Source organism: Saccostrea cucullata, unplaced genomic scaffold, assembly GCF_032062105.1.
Source record: "Saccostrea cucullata isolate Sc308-1 unplaced genomic scaffold, CSIRO_AGI_Scuc_v1 ctg999, whole genome shotgun sequence".
Taxonomy (NCBI): Eukaryota; Metazoa; Mollusca; class Bivalvia; order Ostreida; family Ostreidae; genus Saccostrea; species Saccostrea cuccullata.
The window spans coordinates 409,598-432,480 of NW_026933174.1; the positions used below are offsets into that span (position 1 = coordinate 409,598).

The following is a 22,883-nucleotide window of genomic DNA, read 5'->3' on the forward strand; positions in this document are numbered from 1 at the left end:
AAACCCAAATTAATATCCCCCACTTTTCAAGCGGGGGACAAAAAAAAAACTACTACAAAAAACTTATCCTGGGACACAGACGCGAAGGGCATTTAATTAACTTTCATATACCTTCGTTTAATTAGGCGAGCTAAAATGTTATTATAACAGTTTAGATAGTGACTATTCAAAGAAGGTATGCCGATTCTAAACTCTAATCTCTCGTCTATGACAGTAAATGCAAGAAATGGCTGCGAGTTTATTTAAAACATACACGAAACAGTCCAGCAAGTTCGACTAACAATCTACGAGAGCAAATTACATGAAATATACCTCATGTCCTAATAGCATTATATATTTTATTCATATTTGTTTTCATATTAGAACAAACGACACAAGTTATTTCTCTCCCTTAAACATATGGTGGACATTTCATAAACCACTCTAGGCTTCTACAAAAAGGTAGCCTAGCTCTTACGCGAGTTATGTATTTTTTCTGCAACAGCTGCGACAATAATACCCGTACTCACAATATAAGACAGCATTTTATGGTTTTAATTATGAAAAAGTTGTATTCTTATATATTGTATTATATTTTATTGTTTACATTTTTGAACAAACGGCACAAGTAAGCTCTCTCCCTTGAACATATGGTGGACATTTCAATGAACCACATACAGCTTCAACAAAATAAAATAGGTAACCATCGTAGTTTGCATGGCCGCCGTGTATGGTTTCTGAGTTCTTGTCTACACATGTGTATGTTTTACCCGCTGGGTGACGATAATTTCCCGCCATTAGATAACCCTCGTACTCGAGTGACCAGCCTTCGTAACAGCTTTTTCTTGCTAAAATGAAATATCACATTCATCTCATTAACATGTATTGGAATAATTGCCAAGACTACTTTTAATAGGAATAATAAAGACATTTAAGAAACTTAAGATAAAAAATAAGTTGTAAAACTATAAGACCTTGTGTAAAGGCTGTTTTACACGTTCAAAATTTGAAGCACAGAATTACAATGATTAATTCCAGCTGATCTGAATATTACGTTCTTATTCATAAATTAGCTCTTATGGAATGTTTAGTAATTATATAGATTAAGTAAATACGAATACAATTACTGGTAAACTTAATCTTCCCTATTTGAACACATTAAGCATGAAATCTGCAACAAAGGTGGAATTTTGCAAATGAAAAACTATCATGGAAAAACAAGTCCAATGTGAACTTTTTTTAATTTCGGAAATAAAATTAAGTTGTTTTTTTAATATAATTGTATATTAAATTAGAGAAGACCAACCTTGCAAAGGTGGTAGCCAATAAATAAGTGCAATCAAATTCAATCAACACTACATGTATAACAAATAGAAAGGAATTCCAATAAGATTTATATATGCATATTCTATGATCAACAATTCATAAGTTCAAGGAGCTCTAACCAGCAAAAATGACAAAAGATTTCTTTCATCAGTGAGTGAGTGAAAGGACAAAATTTACACGTAATGAGCTTTGAAACGAACGGTAATTAATTTCTTTAGTACAGAAATGCATAGTGTACCTTTTTGCAACTTGTCCATTGAAGTTTCTCGTTCTGGTATATGAAAATCAAAATCATGTTAAAAGGCCTGTTGGCTATGCAGCTAACATACCAAAACCTGTTTTGCTGCAATGCGACTTTAATCTCTTAATGTCCTAAATGCACGTCAAATGCTGCTAAAATTAAACTATGAATTTTCCAAGAATATTAATGTACCTACTATTTATATGAAATTTACTACCTGGGTACTTGTAAAAGGTTTTCTCACCTGGAAACATCTTTAAAACGGATTTGTTTTGAGCAAGACACACAGCACATGGGACATCATGATCATGCAATGCATTGAAATATATGTTTTCCTTAAAGCTTGCTGTTTCATACTCTGTTCCATAAACAAGACCCTTATGCCCATCAAAACCATCCTTATAGATCCCCCACTCTGGATCCGTCGGTAAGCAAAGAGGATCTACAGCCGCTCCTGGATGTGTATAATGACCTCCTGCGGTATACCCTATAAAAGGAGCAAATCTGCATTTGATGATCGTATTAAACATTAATATCTTATGTCTTAAGGAAACTCTAAATACTGGGGTAAATGCTTTTTAGACTTTGAGAAAAATATATATGAAGGTGTGCATATTTAGGCTACTGTAAAATCACATATTATCGTGGGGTCAAATTTTCGTGGTTTGAGCAAAAAACCTTGGTTCGAGGGGATTTGAATTATTGGACGAAGAATTAATGAGTAGTTTTGTATGTAACATTTTACATTTCGTGGTGGACATGAATTCGTGGCTCTCTTCATACCTCAAAAACAACAAAAAGAACCCTCCCCCACTCGAAAATTTATGATTTTTTTGACATTGAGAAAAATATATATGAAGTTGTGCAAATAAAGTATATCAGGAAAGACACTACCACTCGGAGCTCCTCGGGTGGCTCATACCTCGCACAAACCTTAGTTGGAATTGACCGTAGCAAAGTCAGGCGAGGATTGCCGATTGTAAAACTACCCTAGAATTAGAACTCTTTAGTTTGTAGTGTTTAGAGCTTCCTTAAACGTTCTTTGCTGTATAAATTTTTATTTGCTTTTGCATTTGTTAAAAATAGTTCCATCTTTGTCTGATGTCAAATTTAGTGCCATATTTTTTTCTTCGAAAAAAATGATTTTATTTTTTACCTGAATAGACTAATTTTGCGTGTGAAGGACACATACTCTTTCCCCATCTTGTATATACAACCTCCCTGTTTCCAATTTCTACAAACGAGAAATTTTATTTTTTCTCTCAAATACGTGGCATGAAAATATAATAAGTATTGTCAATATAATAGTAGAGTCATACCTCTTTCCTGTATGCTTGCATTCACTTCCGCTTTGAACAAGTGAAGAAGAAAATAAAATATATGATAAAGTTTCATCATCTGCGAAAAAAAAAAAAAACACGAATCAAAAAATATATGCATCGACATGGTAATCAATGTTCGTTCATATTTTTTTGTTACTGAAAAAAGATGTCTAAAATATTTTTAAATAATTGTTTTTAGACTCTACCTTCGAAATATTGAATCCCTTCACAGAAAAAATACTAATTTTCCTGCTTATATTTATATTTGAAATGATGAACATCTGGTATTAATCTTACAGTATATACACGAAAAAAATATAATTAAAATGTAACAACCCTTATCCGATCCGTACATCTTTCGAAAGAAGGATATGGAGATAACGAACAGTATTTAATCTCAACGTCCATTAAACACGAAAATGAGAAAAATAAGATATATCATATTAATTCTTATCAGAGTCATCGATATCTCCTATTTTGATTCGATAAACAGACGCTTCCCAACTGGGAAAACCCCACAAAACTCCTAATTTACTTATCTAAAAATTTCCGATACATGTATCACAAACTATAGGCCAGTATACCTTTTAAGTATAAGAAATTAAATGTGTTAACTAAAAACCCTTCGCAGATTATAACCCTAACCAAACTGATATGTTTGCTGCAAGTCTGAAGCAAGTCTGCTGCAAGCTTGCAGCAAAGAAAATCATTCGCAAGAAGACAATTTTCTTGTTCGCAGATGATCATTGCCGCTAGCTGCGATCTTGTGGCAAACATTACAGCAAATTCGCAGGAACATTGCAAGAAACATACACGCCAACTTAATGTTCGCAGCAAGTTCTCATGAAACATTTCATGATTTGAATGCTTGCAGGAAGCTTTCAGCAATGTCTGCTGCAGTATTGCAGGAAATATTTGCAGGAAGGCAATATTTTCGGTAAAGGAAAGCCTGAATTGACCCAAACCAGGTTATACTCGAATAATTTGGGCAAGAATTAGAGTCATTCCTTGAATATTTATAATAATGCACTGTGTTCAGTTGATAACACTCAATTATATTTGTTTTGATTTTTTCATATTGCTATGAGTATAATCGATAACTGAAGGAAACTAGAGGTGCTGTGAGCAATGAGCTCACTAAATGATGCTCCCCGCCTCCCATATGGTTACCGGTATAATGACAAAGTCCAGTGTCGGATCATAAAGTAAAATAGAAGGTGCACAATGGCAATATGTAATAAAGATTCTGTGAAAGTTTTATTAACCTTCTCGCAGTGGTAAAGAGGAGTTTCGGATAAGAGATGGGTACCCCAAAGCGTAACAGATAGACGGTCGGACGTACAGACAGACGAAGTATAGACGGACGGACGGACGGACATAACGATTACTATATACTCTCTCCCTTTTCAAGCGGGGGGGGCGGGGGGGGGGCGATAAAATCCTCTTAACGAAGTTATGCTACATCAAACTCTTATGTGACTCAGGTGTCTTTCTTGATTTCATTGATCTTCTATGGTACCTGATCCCCCCTCTGAGGTTTTCAAGGTCAGTGCTTGCTTTCAAAGAAAGTGGCTTCCATCAGCCATGTACCGTACCTCAAATCACTTGACTCAACACTAATGTAGTGTTCCAATTCGGTAGTGTGATATAAACGATTTTTTTTTAAAAACAGATTTTCAATGAGATGAAGACCGCTATCACCAGGAGCCTATTGGACTTTTACGAGAAGCGCTGACTTCTACAGTTGACGGTTTACTTGGACATTTAAACTTGTATCATGTGCGCAAGTACAGAATTGATATTGCATAAGAAAACCTTTGTAGTGGTCATAGGTATGGTGTTACGGGCACTAACATGTGAAGACCGGGAGTTGAGGGTAGGGTGGTTGTCGTTTTCTTCAAGGACAACTTATATATATGCAGTGAAATAACCCGTTATTTTTGTTTAAAAACCGTACATAGCCCTAGTGTAGAAGTAAGCGTCAACTGTAAAAGTCAGCGCTCCTCGTAAAAGTCCATTTGTGCATCTGTTATACAGATTATTAAATCAGTTAGCTAGGAAGAGAACATATCATTAAGATTCTTATTGTATTTAATGTCACAATATCTTATTCGGGGAGGATTGTATTACAGTCCTTTTATTCCGTAGAGTGTGCCGATATTTCAATACCTTCAATACTTTGTTTTACCTTACCGCACATTTAATATCCATATATTTACATCCACTGAATATTTTCTCCTTTATTTCTTTAGAAAACCCATTGCGTTGATCATTGCATAAACTACATTAGGCATGTCGCCTGTACAGATTTCTTGATCAGTGGCTGTTCCATCAATGAAACGTATAAAGACGTTCGCATCATTAATACAATAATTCAACTTTTTAATCCTTCTTTAAATGATTATTTAAAAAGATATAAATGTAAAAATAAAATGTCTTTCTTTGTTTGTTATTACTGGAATTAACGGTCGCAGCTATTGCAGAAAAAATTTACGTAACCCGCTTACACGGGTTATGTATTTTTTTCTGCAACAGCTGTTTCCGTTAATTCCAGTAATAACAAACAAAGAAAGCATTTATTGTTTAAATTTCAAATTCCATTGGTAATTTTACATATAAGCGAATACCGCAAGTTGCAAATTTGTTACACCCCAACTGACCTAATATACGCTGTGTGGTCGCAGAAGTTCACTCTTCAATATGTGCGTTATTTATGCACAATAAGTGATTAATAGCCGAAACAATTGACTTCTTTTTTCAGTCTGTGCCTTTTATGAGATGGTATCTACCTTGAGAAGCATCTATTTTTTTTACTGGAATAGCAGATTTCAATTTCAAACTTGTATATATCGTGCAGTAGATATCAATGTGGAGTCAAGTGATTTGAGTAAAATCGATGATGGGAGATTGGACTTCAAAACTGAAAAGTTTCATTGAAATATATATAGCTTTGTTATTTTCACAGTATGGTATTGTCATATACAAAATTGAAATATTTGCAGTGAAAAGATTATCACGATGAAATTTTACTGTTATGAGATTTTCCTAGTTCTGAAATTAAGCTAAGTTCTCATGTTTTTAAAATGAATCTTTCTAGATATTGTTCTTTTAAATTATTTTCCTTATTTTTTTTAATCAAGGACTTTAATATTCATTTAATTATAACAACTGTGATTTCTGGTAATCCAAGCTAATTGGTTTTAACACCATTGTTTGATATTGCTAAAGTATCTTTAGGCTTAATAACATCAAAAAGACGCTAATCTGCCACTCAATTATTTTAAGGCTTTAAATCTTTTAATTAAAATTTGTATATGGCAATTCGTCAAATCCAAATTTTAACTGAAAAATTGAAATTTATAGAGAGGACTATAGGGATGGTATACCTTAAATCGATGTTGTTACATGTAGATCGGGATTCTTCTCAGTGTGCAAATAGACCTTCTTATTTTTAAATGTAAACTTTCAAAAGATGACTGCATTTAACGCTGTGTTTTGGGTCTTTTTCGATCGCTTTTGTTGCTTTTATATCTGAACTTAATTTCACTTTTATATATTTACTACAGAAATATGTCAATTTGACACCTAATTTAAGTGCTAAAAATAATTTTAGACTGTCCTTACATTTGTCCAAATACAGAGAATTTACACTTATACCTGCCCTTGGTTGAACATTATGTATGTTTGAGAGGTGGAGCTAAAATCGCAAGAATGGATCTAAACTAAGCTCGGATAAATAACAATGACATGTGTTTAAAAATACGAGATCTCTATTTTTCATCTTGCTATTTATTCTGTATGGCAGAAGTACATTATTTACAAACATTTTAAAAAAACGTATGAGCCAATGCATGTACGTAAGGAATATCTTAAATTGATGGCTGACTATTTAACGTGTTCGAGCACTGTGTCCTAGTTATGACAAAATATGCTATCAAAAAGTCACGTGACGGAATTTTGTATTCACAAAATTACCTGCGGAAAGATATCACGTGGTAAATTATAATATTCTACATGTCACAGCCATTTCTTACAACAGAGAAAGCGAGTTTAAGATTGATTGTATACTGTCCCTCCCGAGAATTTTTCACTCATATGGAGAAGTCACTGTATGCTGGTGAAGGGCTTCAAATTTTGACCTTTACTCGGCACTCAGGGCCATTGAGCAGTGAGGGAACTTTATCGTACCAACGCCTGCCACTGACAGAGGGCCTCGGTTTTTAAGGTCTCATCCGAAGTACCCGCATCTTTCACTTCAAAGTGCCGAGTGCATGGCGAAGGAACAGTTGATACCCATTTTTATCGACTTAGGTCAGTCGCGGTCGAGATTTGAACTCACGACCTCCCGATTACGGAGCGAGCGCTCTACCGACTAAGCTTCCGTGAACGGTGCAAGTTTAAGAAGAAGCAGTTTTTGTCACTTTTTAACCATGAGCGTATGTTTGTCTATTAATCTCCTTTTAATATAGCATTACTTATTCAAACATATACATGTAACTACGGTTAAAAGGAGAACAATAGTAACTCAGCCAACTGTCGCCCCGTTCAAAATTGATTATACAAAACAGAAAATACCGCTATCTTGTCACAAAAATTTTATATACTAGTATTCTGTAAAAAGAAAATGGGTTCTGAATGCCTTCCTGTTGTTTTAGTACAGAAACAGAGCACACAAAATTATATCAATATTTTTATTCCCTATTCTTTGGAACAGACAGCACAAACTATTTCTCTTCCCTCAACATACGGTGGACATTTCAACGAACCACATCGACTTTCTACGAAATAAAATAGGTAGCCATTTTGATTAGAATGACCGCCTTGTAGGGTGTCTGGATGCTTGTCTACACATGTGTATGTAGAACCCGCTGGTTCACCATGATATCCCACCATTAAATAGCCCTGGTTCTCGAGTGCCCAGCCTTCGTCGCATGTTTTCCTTGCTGAAACAAAATATTACATATAATACATGTAATAATGATATTAAAATTTGCTAAAATATGCATAGCTTTTGAAATTAAAACACGCATTCTGTGAAAGACAATAAATTAACTCAAAGCATTTTGCCATTCTTTCAGAAAATGAATACTCACACTACTATCATTACAATAACAGCGTGTCGCTGTGTTAAATGGAGTGTGTAAAAGATTAACATGCTGATAACAATATTTCCTATAATTGGATGTTTGATTTCAATGAAAAGAATACATCTTTGCCTTTGAATAGAGAAGCAAACTATGACTGAACATGTGTTGTTGCCTATTACAAATGCCGTCTTTGTATGCAATATTTCAATGTGATTGGTTAACACTATACGTGGGGTGATCAAAAAGTTCGCGAACTATCTCTGTATCTACAACACCAGAATTCAGATTAGAAAAAAAAATTTGGTACACACATAGCCATACACAAGTTCTATAAATAGCATATGCTGAATTAAGTTTTGCTCCTTGTTCGTGACGTCACAATGTGAAAATGACGTCACTACATAGGCCATTTGTGACGAAAAATGGTTGTCTTAGTCGTACTTGTTCAACAAACGACTGTAAAATTTATGGTATATCTTTGAAATCCATATGAAGTAGCGTATAAGAATTTGTACACAGTTAAATAAGACAAATTGCTTCCTATAAATTCAATCAATGGTTGGATTGATCGTTTTATTGAGGGAAGGCAGATGGTTAAAAATGACACTTGTTATGTTGTCCAGTGAAAGCATATTTGAAAAGAGATGTGTTTTTAATTAAACAATTAGCTATCATAGACGTTCAATTTACACTTTGAAAAATAGTTGAATATTTTAACAATTATATAATTATTAAATACCTAAGATATCGTTTACTTTAGATTTTAAACATATCAGATATGATTAGAAGGAGGCACCCATTCTCTATCCACCTTGAATAAAAGTCTCTCCCGAGACAGAAAATTTGGGTTTTCATCGTCGCCCTGCTTATTTTTGGAAAGGCTATTCTTATTCACCAATTCTGTTGCCGAAATTTGACCATTTTTGACAAATGAACTGATCTTGTTATAAAAATTAACTTACATGGAGAAAAATATAAAAATCAGAAAAATCTTTCAGATTTTGTGACAGAATGCTACGGTGTGCGTCACGTGACCGCCTATATCACGTGATTCGCGCATGAGCAGAACAGTGGCAACTGTGCATTAAAATTGAATAGGACTAATTTTAAATATAATCAACACTGAAACCAAATATTGTTTCTTTTATGGAAGTTATTCAATTAGTTCGCGAACTTTTTGATCACCCCTCGTTGTTTTTATAAGTGTAAGCTTGGATTCTCTGTTTTATATGCAAAGTATTATTCATTTCATTAAAATTATTTATCCAATCAATGCAAAATGTGGTGAACAACATGTAATTTATTTGGACGCTTGATCTAACAAAGCGACACGCTGTTATTGAAATAACAGTAAATACAATACTAGATAATTCAAGAGAGGTACTCAGTATACATGTATTATAATTTATTATCAAAACTATTTTTTTATTTAACACAATAAATATTAATTCAATATCTTATAGCGATAAGAAAAAATGCAGAAAATTTGGTCAAGTAGAACAGACTGATAGACATCCAGCAAAACCGACGGAGGGACGGACAAAGTACTGGGCAGAAATATGCAGAAAAAAATTTATATGCTCTTGTGCTTTCACGGATAGGGACGTGCTGAGATGAACAATAATGTATCGTAACAAACTTGTTATCAACGTCAAACTTCAAGATCAAAAAGAAGAATTATGTCAAAAATATTCTAGAAAATTCTAGTAATGTCAAAATACAGTAAGTGCATATAATCAACACCGAAACTAAAATGGTTCCAAATTTCCCCTCAAATTATAAAAGCAGCACCGTTATACATTTTTCTTTTGTCTGTATGAACGATTATGCATGAATAATACATACAAAATGTATCCTACCTGTATATATAATGTTAAAGTTTATATACCCTTGTTATCCCGAATCAAAATATTCTGAAATAATTTTTTTTCAAATAACTAAGTTAAAACATAGATTTAGGATTTGAAATGTAATGAATGTCCCATGTTTGCTAGTAATATGAAAACCAAATACTTAATGTTCAAGAAAAAAACCTAGTTTGCCCGTAATTAATACCGATTTCTTACTAATCTATATTTACGGTTAAACAGGTTCTTATCATGCTTAAAACTGAACTATCTAACACTTTCTGACTTGTGAATTAAACCAGAAATTTCAGTCGAGACTATAGCTCTACTGCAAAATGAATTTATAAGAAAGGAGTTTCTGTCGAGACTATGGCTCTAATGCTTTGGAACACAAAGTACCAACTGAATCCGAAACTTTGCAAAGCAATAAATTGAAAAAAAATGATCCAAATGATTCAGAATAACATACTTTAATTGTAAGCCATGTTTATTATATTGAAAGCAGAAAAAAGCTGTAGAAGGAGTAGCATTTCAAAAGTTTTTAAAAGTATAGTCGGTCTATGTACTAATATTTTTTTTTAATCAGACCAAAATTGTAGGAGGTGTAGCATGTTGAAAAAGTGTTTGCAAACAAACAGACAGACAGCTAGAAAGAATATTAGATGGCACGACAACTTACTATCGCATAATCTTTCCTGTTACTAGTAGATTTAAATCACAGTTAATATAATAGTTTAATGTAAAATAGAAAAGTTTCGTTAACTTCTATATTTACTAATTTCTCACCTGGAAACATTTGAACGATTGATCTGTTTTGAACAAGACACACAGCACACGGTACATCATGATCATGCACGGAAGTAAAGTGACTTGTAAAGGTACTTGTTTCATACTCTGCTCCATATAAATAAGCCTTAATTCCTTCACTTCCATCTTTGTACAACCCCCATTCTGGATTCCTCGGTAAACAAAGAGGATCTACAGCTGCTCCTGAATGTTTGTGAAGTGATCCTCCTACGTATCCTATTAAAATTTCAAAAATATTATATGATAATCTTTTTTAAATTTTCTGTTATTGTTTTTTAAGGTTTAGATGAAGGATTTTTTTAACGAACATACTTTACAAAGCAGGTATTTTCTTATTAAATAAAATCTTTTTACCTGAATAGAGAAGATTTGCGTGTGAAGGACACAACTTCTTTCCCCATCTTGTATATATAATGTCCCTGTTTACAATACCTACAAAAATGTGTGCGAGAAACACTGATACCAACGTATGGCAATTAAATGTATGAATTGGATTTCTTAGGGGGATGTCAAATGTCAAGGTCAAAAAGTCAATATTTTTGTAATCCAGAGGATCGTCTAGTCACAAGTAATGCACGTAGGCATTTCAACTGCCGCTAGGGTTCGCTGTAATGATCACCAACTCGTTGATGAGACTTGGTCAAAGCTGGTCCGAGGTACTTGTATATCGAACTGTAAATAAACAAGTCAGTTTTTAGCATTTCCAAAGTGTTTCTTTGCTGTCAGTAGAATCCAGAGAAAATTTAGCACTAATGTAAAAATTATTTACTTTATAATACTGGCATCGTTTAATTACATATACTTGTACGTAAAATTTTTGATTAAAATAAAAGTGAAGTCCACCTCCACCCCACCCTTCTTAGTTCTAACCTAATTTAAGTTTTATATTCGGTCGTTCTTCTTCGTGCTTAGTAACACAAATAAGATAATTAATCGTTGTATTTACTTATAAAAATGTATATGTTCATATAAGAAGCGCAAAAGTGCGCACACATAAAACATGATATTAAATTTTCTATTTGTTTTTTACCATATGTGTAACTTGAAAAATTAGTTGAAAGGCCTAATGCATGTGCTAACTATGAAAACCCTAGTTCAAACTGTTCAAAGGTTATGACAAAAAGTTTATTTAAAAGGGAGTCAAACTACAAGGTCAAAAGGCACAGAAGCAAAACCCTAATACAACTGTTAAAAAGTAATCGCTAAGGTTAAATTGGGTCAAACTCTAAGGTCGAGTTCAATAGGTCAAAATGATTTATACCTTTTGAAATGTCTTATCACAATAAATACACATGAATTGTAAGTATAAAAGCCCTACCACCAACAGTTCAAAAGTTTGATTAGTGTTAATGTATCGTGTCAAGAAGTCAATTTTGGAGGAGGCCAATTAAAGGATTTGTCAAATGGGAAAAACATCTGGGGAAAGGTATAACCGACATCAACTCGAAAGTTTTGGACAAGATTACAGATCTGCAGGCATGCAGGCAAACCAGATAGGGACATTCTGGGGACAAGATAATTTTTAAGATACTTTAAACCAAGAAAACTTACAACTGAATTTCACAACTTTTTCAGAGAGAGAGATTGACATCTGTAATAATAGTACCAATTAAAAAAAACTATTGAGTTAATATTCCAAAAATTGGCATGCACTCTGAAGTCAAACTGAGTAACACATGGTATTAGAGTTTCTATGTTGTTGTTTTAATGAAGAAAAACTACAGGTTCCTTAAACATGTTAAAACATAGAATGAAATGTATTAGACATTAAGTTATACCTCCTTCCTGTATGCTAGCGTTAACTGCCTCCTTGAACTTTTTCATCGATTCCTCAATGACTTCGGTGAAGCTTTTGAATTCCTGTCTTAAAGATTCTACCTGATTTGAAAGTTGCCCCGTCAAGTAAACGGCCTGTAAAACGTCTTTATAACTTGCGGTCTGTGTCTCATCTCCATGCGTCGTGCGGAGAATAAAAATCAGGACAAGACATACATGTAGCGCCATCATCTAAATTATGGGAAATAAAATAATATCCAAATCAACATGTTATTGAACGTTCATAACATGCAAGAATTCCTTTAGTTGAAAATGATCTAAAGTTTGATAAAAGAATATTTTGGAATCTTTTTTTCTAAAGCATACCTTTGTTATCACTAGTTCCTTTCTCAATGAAAGAATTTTTTTTTGTCATTTTACATGTATATATGTATATAAATAATAAATCTATATTGTGTATCAAATGGTGTAAGTTTGATGAACACCTGTTATCAACATTACAGTGATACACGAAAAAGAAAAAATTAAAATGAAACTCAATACTTATGCAAAGTCGATAAAGTTACACGTTGAAATCTGATCAAAAAATCAGAAAAAGAGAAAAATAAAATGTATCCTATATATTCTTATCAGAATCATCAATATCTCTGATTTAGATTCGATAAATAGACTCTCTCTAATTTGGAAAACCCCTCAAAACTCCTAATTTACTTCATATCTAGAATTTCCCACGATTTCACTTGAAAGTCTAAATCATATTGTAGCAACGTATGCAATCATTTCCGAATTTCTTGCAATCAGTCATAACATAAAATTACCTCGTGCACAAGAAAAAAATACAAATCTTTTTTTATGTCAAAATAGCTATGTTTATTTAAAGTGGCAATACGGCGCATCTCTTCAGAAACAGACTTGCTAAAATTTTTCTATTGGATTTGGAAATTTTTTTCATACTCATAAATGTATACATTTTCAGAAAATTATAAATTTCATAAGTAAATAATTCTGATTATTTCATTAAAATTGATAATCATTTATGGCCCATAAATATATACATCGCAACGTGTTCGAGGTTCCACATTCCATGCTATACACGCATGCGTCTAGTTTTCATAAACAAAACAGCATGGTAAGAGAGGGAAGCCAGGTAGGCCTGCTACAATGACAAAGTCGACCAAAACGAAAAACAAAACAAAAAATAGGGCTTGAAATTAAAAAGCAACTTTCCTGACAAAAATTTAGTTGCGAGATTAATATTATCATTGGATGAAGAAGAAACGGGATTTCGGCGACATCCACGTGGGGTTCGCGAAGGTTCTACCCTACAGGTTTGTTGATACATGCTATCATTTCTCGTATCTCCATGGCTTTCAAAGAAAAAAAAAATCAGTGTAAACTCAACGTTAAAATGCACTGATGCCTTATAAAATATATTGTCATTTGAAGTGCAAATTGTATTGGAACTGCAGAAAGATATTAAGTTTGACATTTTACGGCGATGACTAATAATTTGGTGATTTTCCTTTCCTGCACCCCAATACACAAAACGTCAACATTTGTACTTAATCATGTTAAATTCGTCTGAATGCAAACTTATATGTTAACAATTATTAATTTACCGGAGAGTTAAGATATTTTGATTCTGAGAATTGCTTTTACTTAATATTCCATTATGATTGTAAACCCTACATTGTATGCACGTGCCATTTTAGAATTCACGTGGTACAAGTAAACGGATCAAAGTTGTACGACCCTTGATTTTCCGTCAAATTCTAATTACGTTAATTTTGTTTGAGGAGCTAGGGAAAATTTATTTTTCTCAAATGCTTTCTTCATTTTTTTACCTTATTCCTGGATGATATATTGGGTAAATGTAAATGAAAAAGCACATGATTTGCAGCCGTATTGCCGCTTTAAGAATTTGTTGAATTGGTAACACTCGGTTATATTTGCTACTTTTAATTTTTTTCTTTATGTTATAAATATGACAGATAACTGAAGAGAATACATTCTCAATGGGGGTATACCACAGAAAACTTATATGACTCTTGGATATTTATTGATTTCATTGATCCATGGCACATGGCCCCACCTCTATGGCCTTTAACGTCTGTGCTTGCTCCGCTCCAAAATTTATATAGCTGACTTAACTTTTTGCTGCAGCATCAGCAATTTCATCGTTACAAAGGCAGTGGTCAGCAGAAAAAAAACATGACTAACTTGGATGTGTTTTTGTGTGCAGAGTAAACTGATTTTCAAGTTCGTTTTACATACACTGTAACGTACATGCTGTAATAATGATATTATTTCAAGAACATTCTATGCAAATATATTTTTAAAATATTACCATATTGGACTTTTTCGAAAAGCACTGATTTTCACAGTTGACCCTTAACTTGACATTTAAACTTGCATTATGTATGGAGGTACGGAATTGATAATAGATAAGAACACTTTTCCAGTGGTCATAGATGGTGCCCCTTATGTTGTTAGGGGCACTAAAATGTGAAGACTCGGAGTTGAGAGAAGGGTGGTTGTCGTTTTCTTTAAGTACAACTGATTTACGCTTTGAAATAACCCGTTATATCGTTTGAATCAAATGTTGAGCTAAATATTTTATCGTAAAAGAGCTTCCGTATATTGTTCAAGTGTAAAAGTAAGCTGTCAACTGTTAAAGTCCGTGAAACTCGTAAAAGTCCTTAAGCACAATAATTATTCATTCGTTGACCGGATGAATCAAGTAAACAAAGAGTTCATGTTAATACCAATCAACTTGAATTAACGTTTTCAAAAACTCTTTTTATTTTTAATAGATTTTATGTATTTTAAGAGATTGTTCGCAATTCCAAACTTTTAAATATTAAGGTAGGATTCTTCTCACATTTCTTTTATTTAAAAATTAAGGAAATTTTCACAGAATCAAGAAGACAATATCACTAAGTGATGGTATCAGTGAGATTAAATTTGACCGTTTAATATAAGAGGCAAGGTCAGGTCAGGGTCATTACCTTTTTCCTGGACATTAAGAATAAAAAATTACTGTTTCCAATCACGCGATCCCTACATGTAATTCAAAAAATTGAATGTTTTTTTTTTTGCATAAAAAGATACTACTATACAGGGCCTATAAGATGATATTACCAAATCGACATGGATAATCTAAATAAAATGGATATTTGCCAATCCGAATTTCCTCTACTTTTCTTAAATTTTTGAAGCATTTAAAAGCCAACATAGTTCTAGTATATGAGAAAAATCTTATTTATTTAATATATTTTGAAACTTTAGTCCCTTTTTATTAATTTATCTTATATTTGAAAATTTCGTCTAGTCTTTGATTACGTAAAAATTATAACTTAATTCAATGTTCTATAATAATTTTGAGAGGCAGAAAAGAAGATATTTTCATACGCCACCATTCCGCCAAAAATATAGTCCCTGCTGGTTTTCAAACGCAGTTTACCATTTCTATTTAAAGTTGTATAATTGTAATGAGGAAAGAAAAATATGGTCTTTTTAATCTCATATTTACATTTCCAATGTCTTTGTCCGAGATAAAATTGCAGATTGTAAATGTACTTTATTTCCCCATCAATGTATTGGCGCGGTTCCAAAAAAAAAACCACGTGCAGGGCGGAACAAACAGCTAGACAGAAGCAGGGCTTGGGGCACGTGGATTGGCGGAATCAAAGCATGTAAATATAAGGAATAACTGTCAGATTTTTCAATTCCATGAAGATGATCAATCGAGTGGCTTGCGTGATAATTTTATGCATAAACGCCTTCGGCGTTTATGCAAATTATCACGCAAGCCAATCGATTGATCACTTCATGAAATTGAAAAATAAGACAGTTATTCCTTGATAACGTCTAAATATATAAGACATATCAACAAATATACTTTGAATATTCCATCTAGTCAGAAACCAGAGAAGAATCCTACCTTAAGAGAAAAATGAATCCCTACCAAAAATTACAAAACAAAACAAGCAAACATAGCATATGAGGTTTGAGAATAAAAAATAACTGTTATTACTATGGAATTCCCATGCACTATGTGTGTACAAAACCAACTACATGTATCACAAAGAGTTAAGTAGCCATATTGTAAGGGTACATAAATGTGACTCTCATTTTCTTGTTTACTGTCAAATTTGACCTTTCAATGGTAAATGCTATTTATCTGTTAAGGTCAAGATCTAGTAAATGAAAGGTGCCTACAGATGTATTAAAAGTAAAAAAATCCATAACTTAAGGTTGGTCAAATAAGGTGTTTCGGGTCATAATTTATAGGTAAACAAGATGAAAAACTGTCATTTTCAATGAAAAATTAAGAAAACCAGCTTTTGATATCGGAGTTTTATTCATATTCGACGAAGAAAAAATGATTTGTATGATCATGTCCTCTTTTTTCTAATATTATTCAATTTATGATATAGGTGTCGGGATAACTCTTCGTATGGTTTCAAATTGAATGCTATGAATATACCCTAATCTGTTTCGTTTCAAATGAAGAGCCAGATAAGTTATTTAAGGATAATAGGTTAAAAGAAAGGACATAAGATGGCTACAATGAAAAATGTAGCTTAGTTGAATAAATTGCATAAAGCTTACTAGTCTAAGAGCAAGATGTTGGATATAAATAGCAGAAGTTTCCTTTCTTACCGAACAAAGGTCAGTAATATTAAATATTAAGTCTATGGCCAAAATACATATTTTACTAGAGGGCTTGATTGCTTACGAAAGTGTAGTTTGTATTGACCACAAGAAGTACAATCAATAGATTCCTTACTTAGTGTCTAAAGGGAAAAACAGGCCAGAGCCAAGTGATAGACATTATTATTTTGTGTCAAACAAACACTAACAGCATCAATATTAACATGGAAATATATTTTAACGCAATGCCATATACCACGCAAACAACTTACATTAGAAGACACTAAATGGCCATTTTTTAAAAATCTTATCAAAATAACCTTTCTTAGCTTTACTCCTTACATTTCATTGGAATCTGTGATGGACGTGTGTACCCTTACAGAAAACCATTTGCAAAAATTTCAAATGGAATAACCGAAGGTTACAATACCTTCCACAATGCAATTTATGATACGTTTGATAAAACAGATGAAGAAGTTTGGGCCTGGAAGACATCAGTTGTGCAAGGAATTGACACTTAATATGTTGATTTTTAAACAAGAAACGGAAATATTTCAAACTTTACTTTAAGCAGGGCAACTTGTCATTAAAGCTGTTTTTTTTTTACAAATCCAAAATGGCATTAGATGGCATATCTTTAGACAATTTCTTGTATCAAGGGAATGATGTTGATGAAGGGGTGATTTTTCTACTCGGTGATCTGCCAGATCCCCCAAATCATTTTCGAAACAAGCATCCAAAAGTTTGTTTTATACATTACATCTCAGGTAGAAATACATGTTTGTATGAACAAAGAAAAGACAGTTTTGATATATTCACTGACTATTTTGGGCAGATGGTCAAATTGATTATAAAGGACCAGGAAAAGCACTTTTAATGCAAGGCTGACTTATAAGTTGTTGATTTTTTAAGAAAGACAATTCATTATAATCCAAAAAGAGTTTGACCAGTCCTTTTATTAGATTCCAAAACTTCATACTCGTAAGAATCCTTACAAACAAAGATACATTGCAGATTTTTAGTAATTGTTCAACCAAACCTCTTTTGTTACTCGTCACTAAGATATTGAGAGTAGTGAAGGAAAAAATTCAAGAGTACTGTGCAACTATATATTCAAGAAGTGGTGTGAATCAGATGTGGATACTAAAGAATTCTAAAGAACTTTTGGACAATTTGAAATCACAAGACTAAAGAAAAATCAACAGCTTAAAAACTTACTACTTTTCAACTTTATATACAATAATACCCCACGACAAATTAAAATCCAGGCTTTTTGATATCATTGACAGCTGCTTCTTCAATAAAAATGGAACTCGTAAATTTACTTACCTCGACATTTTTCCGTTATTTCCTGATCATGACAAGGAGCACACGGCGGGTGTGACCGGTCGGCAGGGGATGCTCACTCCTCCATGGCACCTGATCCCACCTCTGATGTTTCGGGGGTCCGTGTTTGCTCTGCTCTTATTTTATATTGTTTTATGGACTTTGATATTGAATACTGTTCGTTATCTCCATATCCTTCATTTATCACTTACTGCGATGTATTTGTAAAGTTTCCTCAAACTGTTTCTGAAAAAGGCTATTGCTAAAATTTTCAACAAGAATGGTAACATTTCAGTAGATATTGATTGATTAGAGCAAATTTGCTCCGAAAGCCTCATAAATTGCGTTGTTTGTAAGTTCCCCATAAGAAAAAAGATCCTCCAGAATTCGAAAAGATACAAACGCTATCAATTTTATTTAATCACATTGCTTTGATAGAAAATGCTAGTTTTAAAAGTTTGGAATTCAAAGCAACAAATAGAAACTAATAGTTCTGTCGGATGTCTCCTTCGACAACATGAAGGAAAAAGAGGTATATAAAATTCAGATTTCATCTACAATGTCTGCAATTTGTATTAAATATAATGTTTGAAGTACATCGCCTCAATAATTTCCCCAATGTTTTAAGAGTAAAAAGTAAACTGGACATAACAACCAATGCATTTGTATTGGAAGAATATGACACAGAGGTTGATGACGATGACATTCTATAGGACAAGACGCTAATACCCTTGTCCCTTAACCCTTAAGAAGACTTAAACTTTACAATCGTCAACTTCTCTTACTTATGCAGCAATATACATGTACCACCATCATCTTCATACCAAGTTTATATATCTAGTTGATTCGATACGCAAGAGCATGCTCTACGTATGCAGTTTCTCACAGGAGGTAAATTATTGACAAACAAGTTGATGAAAAAAGAATATCAGCATCTTCGTTTTAAGTCATCATGTTCTATGGTCGATACAATAACCTGTCAGCAAATACAATTTATCGTTGAGTAAAATGCTGACTGACCTTTTTAATACTAATTGTTATTCCATTATTTATACACTGAATTGTGTACGAATTCCCCTCTTATTTCCTGATCATGACAAGGGACACACTTTGGATATGATTGGTCGGGAGGGGATGCTCAATCTTCCATGGTGCCTAATCCCACCTCTGATGTTTTGGAGGTCCGTGTTTGATCCCCTCCAATTTTGTATTGTTTAATAGCCTATTGATCTTGAAAACAGTGCGTTATATATATATATATATATATATATATATATATATATATATATATATATATATATATATATATATATATATATATATATATATATATATATATATATATGTTTTATATATATATATATATATATATATATATATATATATATATATATATATATATATATATATATATATATATGTTTCATTAGTCAATTGCTGATCGACAGAATTTTTTCCAGGCTTTTTGGGGGACAATTTTTCTCGTATGTCCTTATTTCCCATTGATGATAATGAGCAAACAGGGATTTTAACTGATCGGCGTGGGATGTCCACTCTTCAATGGTACCTGATCTCATATCTGAAGTTTTTAAAGTTCAGGGTATGCTCCAGTCCCGATTGCATTGTTTAAATTGACCTTGAGCATTAATATTGTTCGTCATCTTGATTTTTCATTCAAATGAGTCGCAATTTCAATTTTAAAAAAAGTTTTGCATACACTTTGTAAAAATAGTTTTAATTTGTTACATTTTAGAGCAGACTGCACACACTAGTTCTCTTCCCTCAACGTATGGTGGACATTTTAATGAACCACATCGGCCTTCTACAAAATGAAATAGGTAGCCATCTTTATTAGCTTGGCCGCCACGTAATGTGTCTGGATTCTCGTCCACACACTTATATGTTGTTCCAGCCGCATGATCATGGCGCCCAGCCATTAGGTAACCATGGTACTCGAGTGTCCAGCCTTCAAAGCAGGTGTTCCTAGCTTGAATTTAAAAAAATCCTAAATAAAACAAGATACAGTGTCCGTATTTAAATTTTGAAGAAACTGAGCGCAGCATTTCAATTTACTTGCAAAATACATTCAGTTTACTAACCTGGAAATATTTTTATCACGGATCTATTTTTAACAAGACAAACAGCACAAGGGACGTCATGCTGAATAAGTGATGTAAAGTGGCCTTTAATGAAGTTATATGTTTCATACTCTGCTCCATACACATAAGCCCTATTATATTCAGATCCATCCACGTACATTCCCCACTCTGGATCCCTTGGTAAACAAAGAGGATCTACAGCTGCTCCTGAATTACCATAATGTGATCCCCGACGAAACCTATAAATATTCTTTTTACATAGTTCCATACATGTGTACGAGGGTTGTCCCAAAATTTCGTAGACTGAGCTCATATCTTTCAAAGAAATTAATGTATCTTTGTAAAATTTTCAGGGTGGATTAAGCGTATTCTTGGCAGATAAATTACGAAGTTTTATCATGTTTATTTGAAAACTTTTCGAGTAATAATATTTAAAGTGGTATCGTTCTCTAACACCCGGAGCAATCTGCAACGTCAAAAAATACAAATGTCAACGGGTCAAATTTTTGGCGAAAATATTTCAATTACCAGAATCAAATTCTTAAATTAAACGAAATTGTTACAATCATAAATTTGAAATATCTTCATTACTATGATATGATCAATTTTTAAAATATGTAAACAAAGTATATGGATGTACAGGTACGAAATAATTATAATTTGAAAACGCTATATATCTATGGGCTTTTCATCTGTTTCTGTAATTGAGTTGCACAATGAAACTCTTGCCGATTTCTTAGTCCTGTCTTTTATTTAAGTTACTGTTATTCACATATGTACACACAGAGAACCCGTTTTAGTCATTTTAAATACTAAGGACGAGAAAAAGTTTCCTAGTCTACCAAACATTTTTGACTGGTAAGATTTCTGTCAGAGTGAATTCAGGATCAAAACACTTGATCATAGTCCACTGCGCCGCCTGTGACAACGCAGCCGCCATTTTGCAAAAAGTCGGATGTCAACTCAATGTTTATAAAATGTTATAAAATTCGTATTTATCAAAGCATAAACACCAAAATTTGAGGAAATATAGTTAATAAAACAGTATTAAGAATTATCATTTCCATTAAAAAATACGTGGTTGTAATTACTTTTCCATAGGATTTTGAATATGATATACCAAATTTAAATTGCAACTTTTGGGTATTGCGCCGCCTTCCTACACCAGACAATGAAATATGTCTTTTAAATTAAAATAATTTGTGTAGTTACTTCACATTTGTCCATAAATTTATTCGATATTATTGGTTTCATCAATATACGAAGTTTCATTAATGCATGACGTAGGGTTCCTACAAAACAACACCTGTCTACGGAATTTTGGGACAACCCTCGTACATATATAATTTTACGATTTTTTTCTTCAAAGATTTATTTTATGAATATACCAATCAAACTTTGCGAAAATAAAATTTTATAATCGCTTTGCATTTTTAATTCATGTATGTTTGATAGTGTTCTAAATATATTTTTCAAAAAATAGTTCCAGATCAAAGGTCTTTAAAATTAGATCTTCCTACTGTTTTCAAAGAAAAATTTGAGAAGTTTGCTTGCCTGCTATTTTTTCATTGCTCACAGAAATATGCTCCTGATTCATATTTGTCTACTTCGTACTTTATTTCAAATAATAATAAAAAAAAACCAAACAAATATGCCACTTAAAAAGGTAATTTCACTTTATGCCCATGTCCATATCCCTTTTCATTTACTAACACTATATGTTCCGTTTCAAACACTGACGTTTCTTAATATATTCATTCACCTGAATAAACTAAGTTTGCGTTGGATGGACATGTCTTCTTTCCCCATCTTGTGTACTCGACCATTCTGTTTCTTATACCTACGTATTTAAGAAACAAATTATATATTTATATTGAATTTATTTTAAAGAATTATTTTAGGTCAGACGAGACGTTCCTCAATATCTGTTCTGTATATCCTTGTAATGTATGGAAAATATTCAAAATTTTAATTACATTCTGAGTTCTAAACCAGTTTCTAAACATTTTTTAAAAATCCAAACACTAAAAAATTTGATATTGGAAAATTTTCCCCCTAAAGGATTATATAAGAAAAACTACCCTCTGGAATCGTGCGTAAATGCCTGGTAAGGTACTGTGGTACCTCATTTTTTGTGAGTTAACATGTTTAAGAAGCATTTCTTTAATGACAAAATATTGGAAAAAAATTATATATTATCAAGAAACGTTTCATCTGTCCTTAAAACGGTATTTGTTTTAAGGGAATGGTAGCCTTGGGGTAAAGAATGCCTTGAAAGAAGTTGTACATATATTTCTACTTTTAATTAACTAAAAGGACTTAAAATGAGTATACAAAAAGTAATGCAAATGTATAATGTTATAATTAATTTTTGTTTTTAAATAATTTTAATAGACTGAGCATAAAGTGTAAGGGAT

General features: G+C 32.7%; 1 pseudogene; it reads right to left on the reverse strand.

The window, feature by feature from the left end:
- Nucleotides 1–582: 582 nt before the first annotated feature.
- Nucleotides 583–21,406, reverse strand: LOC134237458 (uncharacterized; annotated as a pseudogene).
- Nucleotides 21,407–22,883: the final 1,477 nt, after the last annotated feature.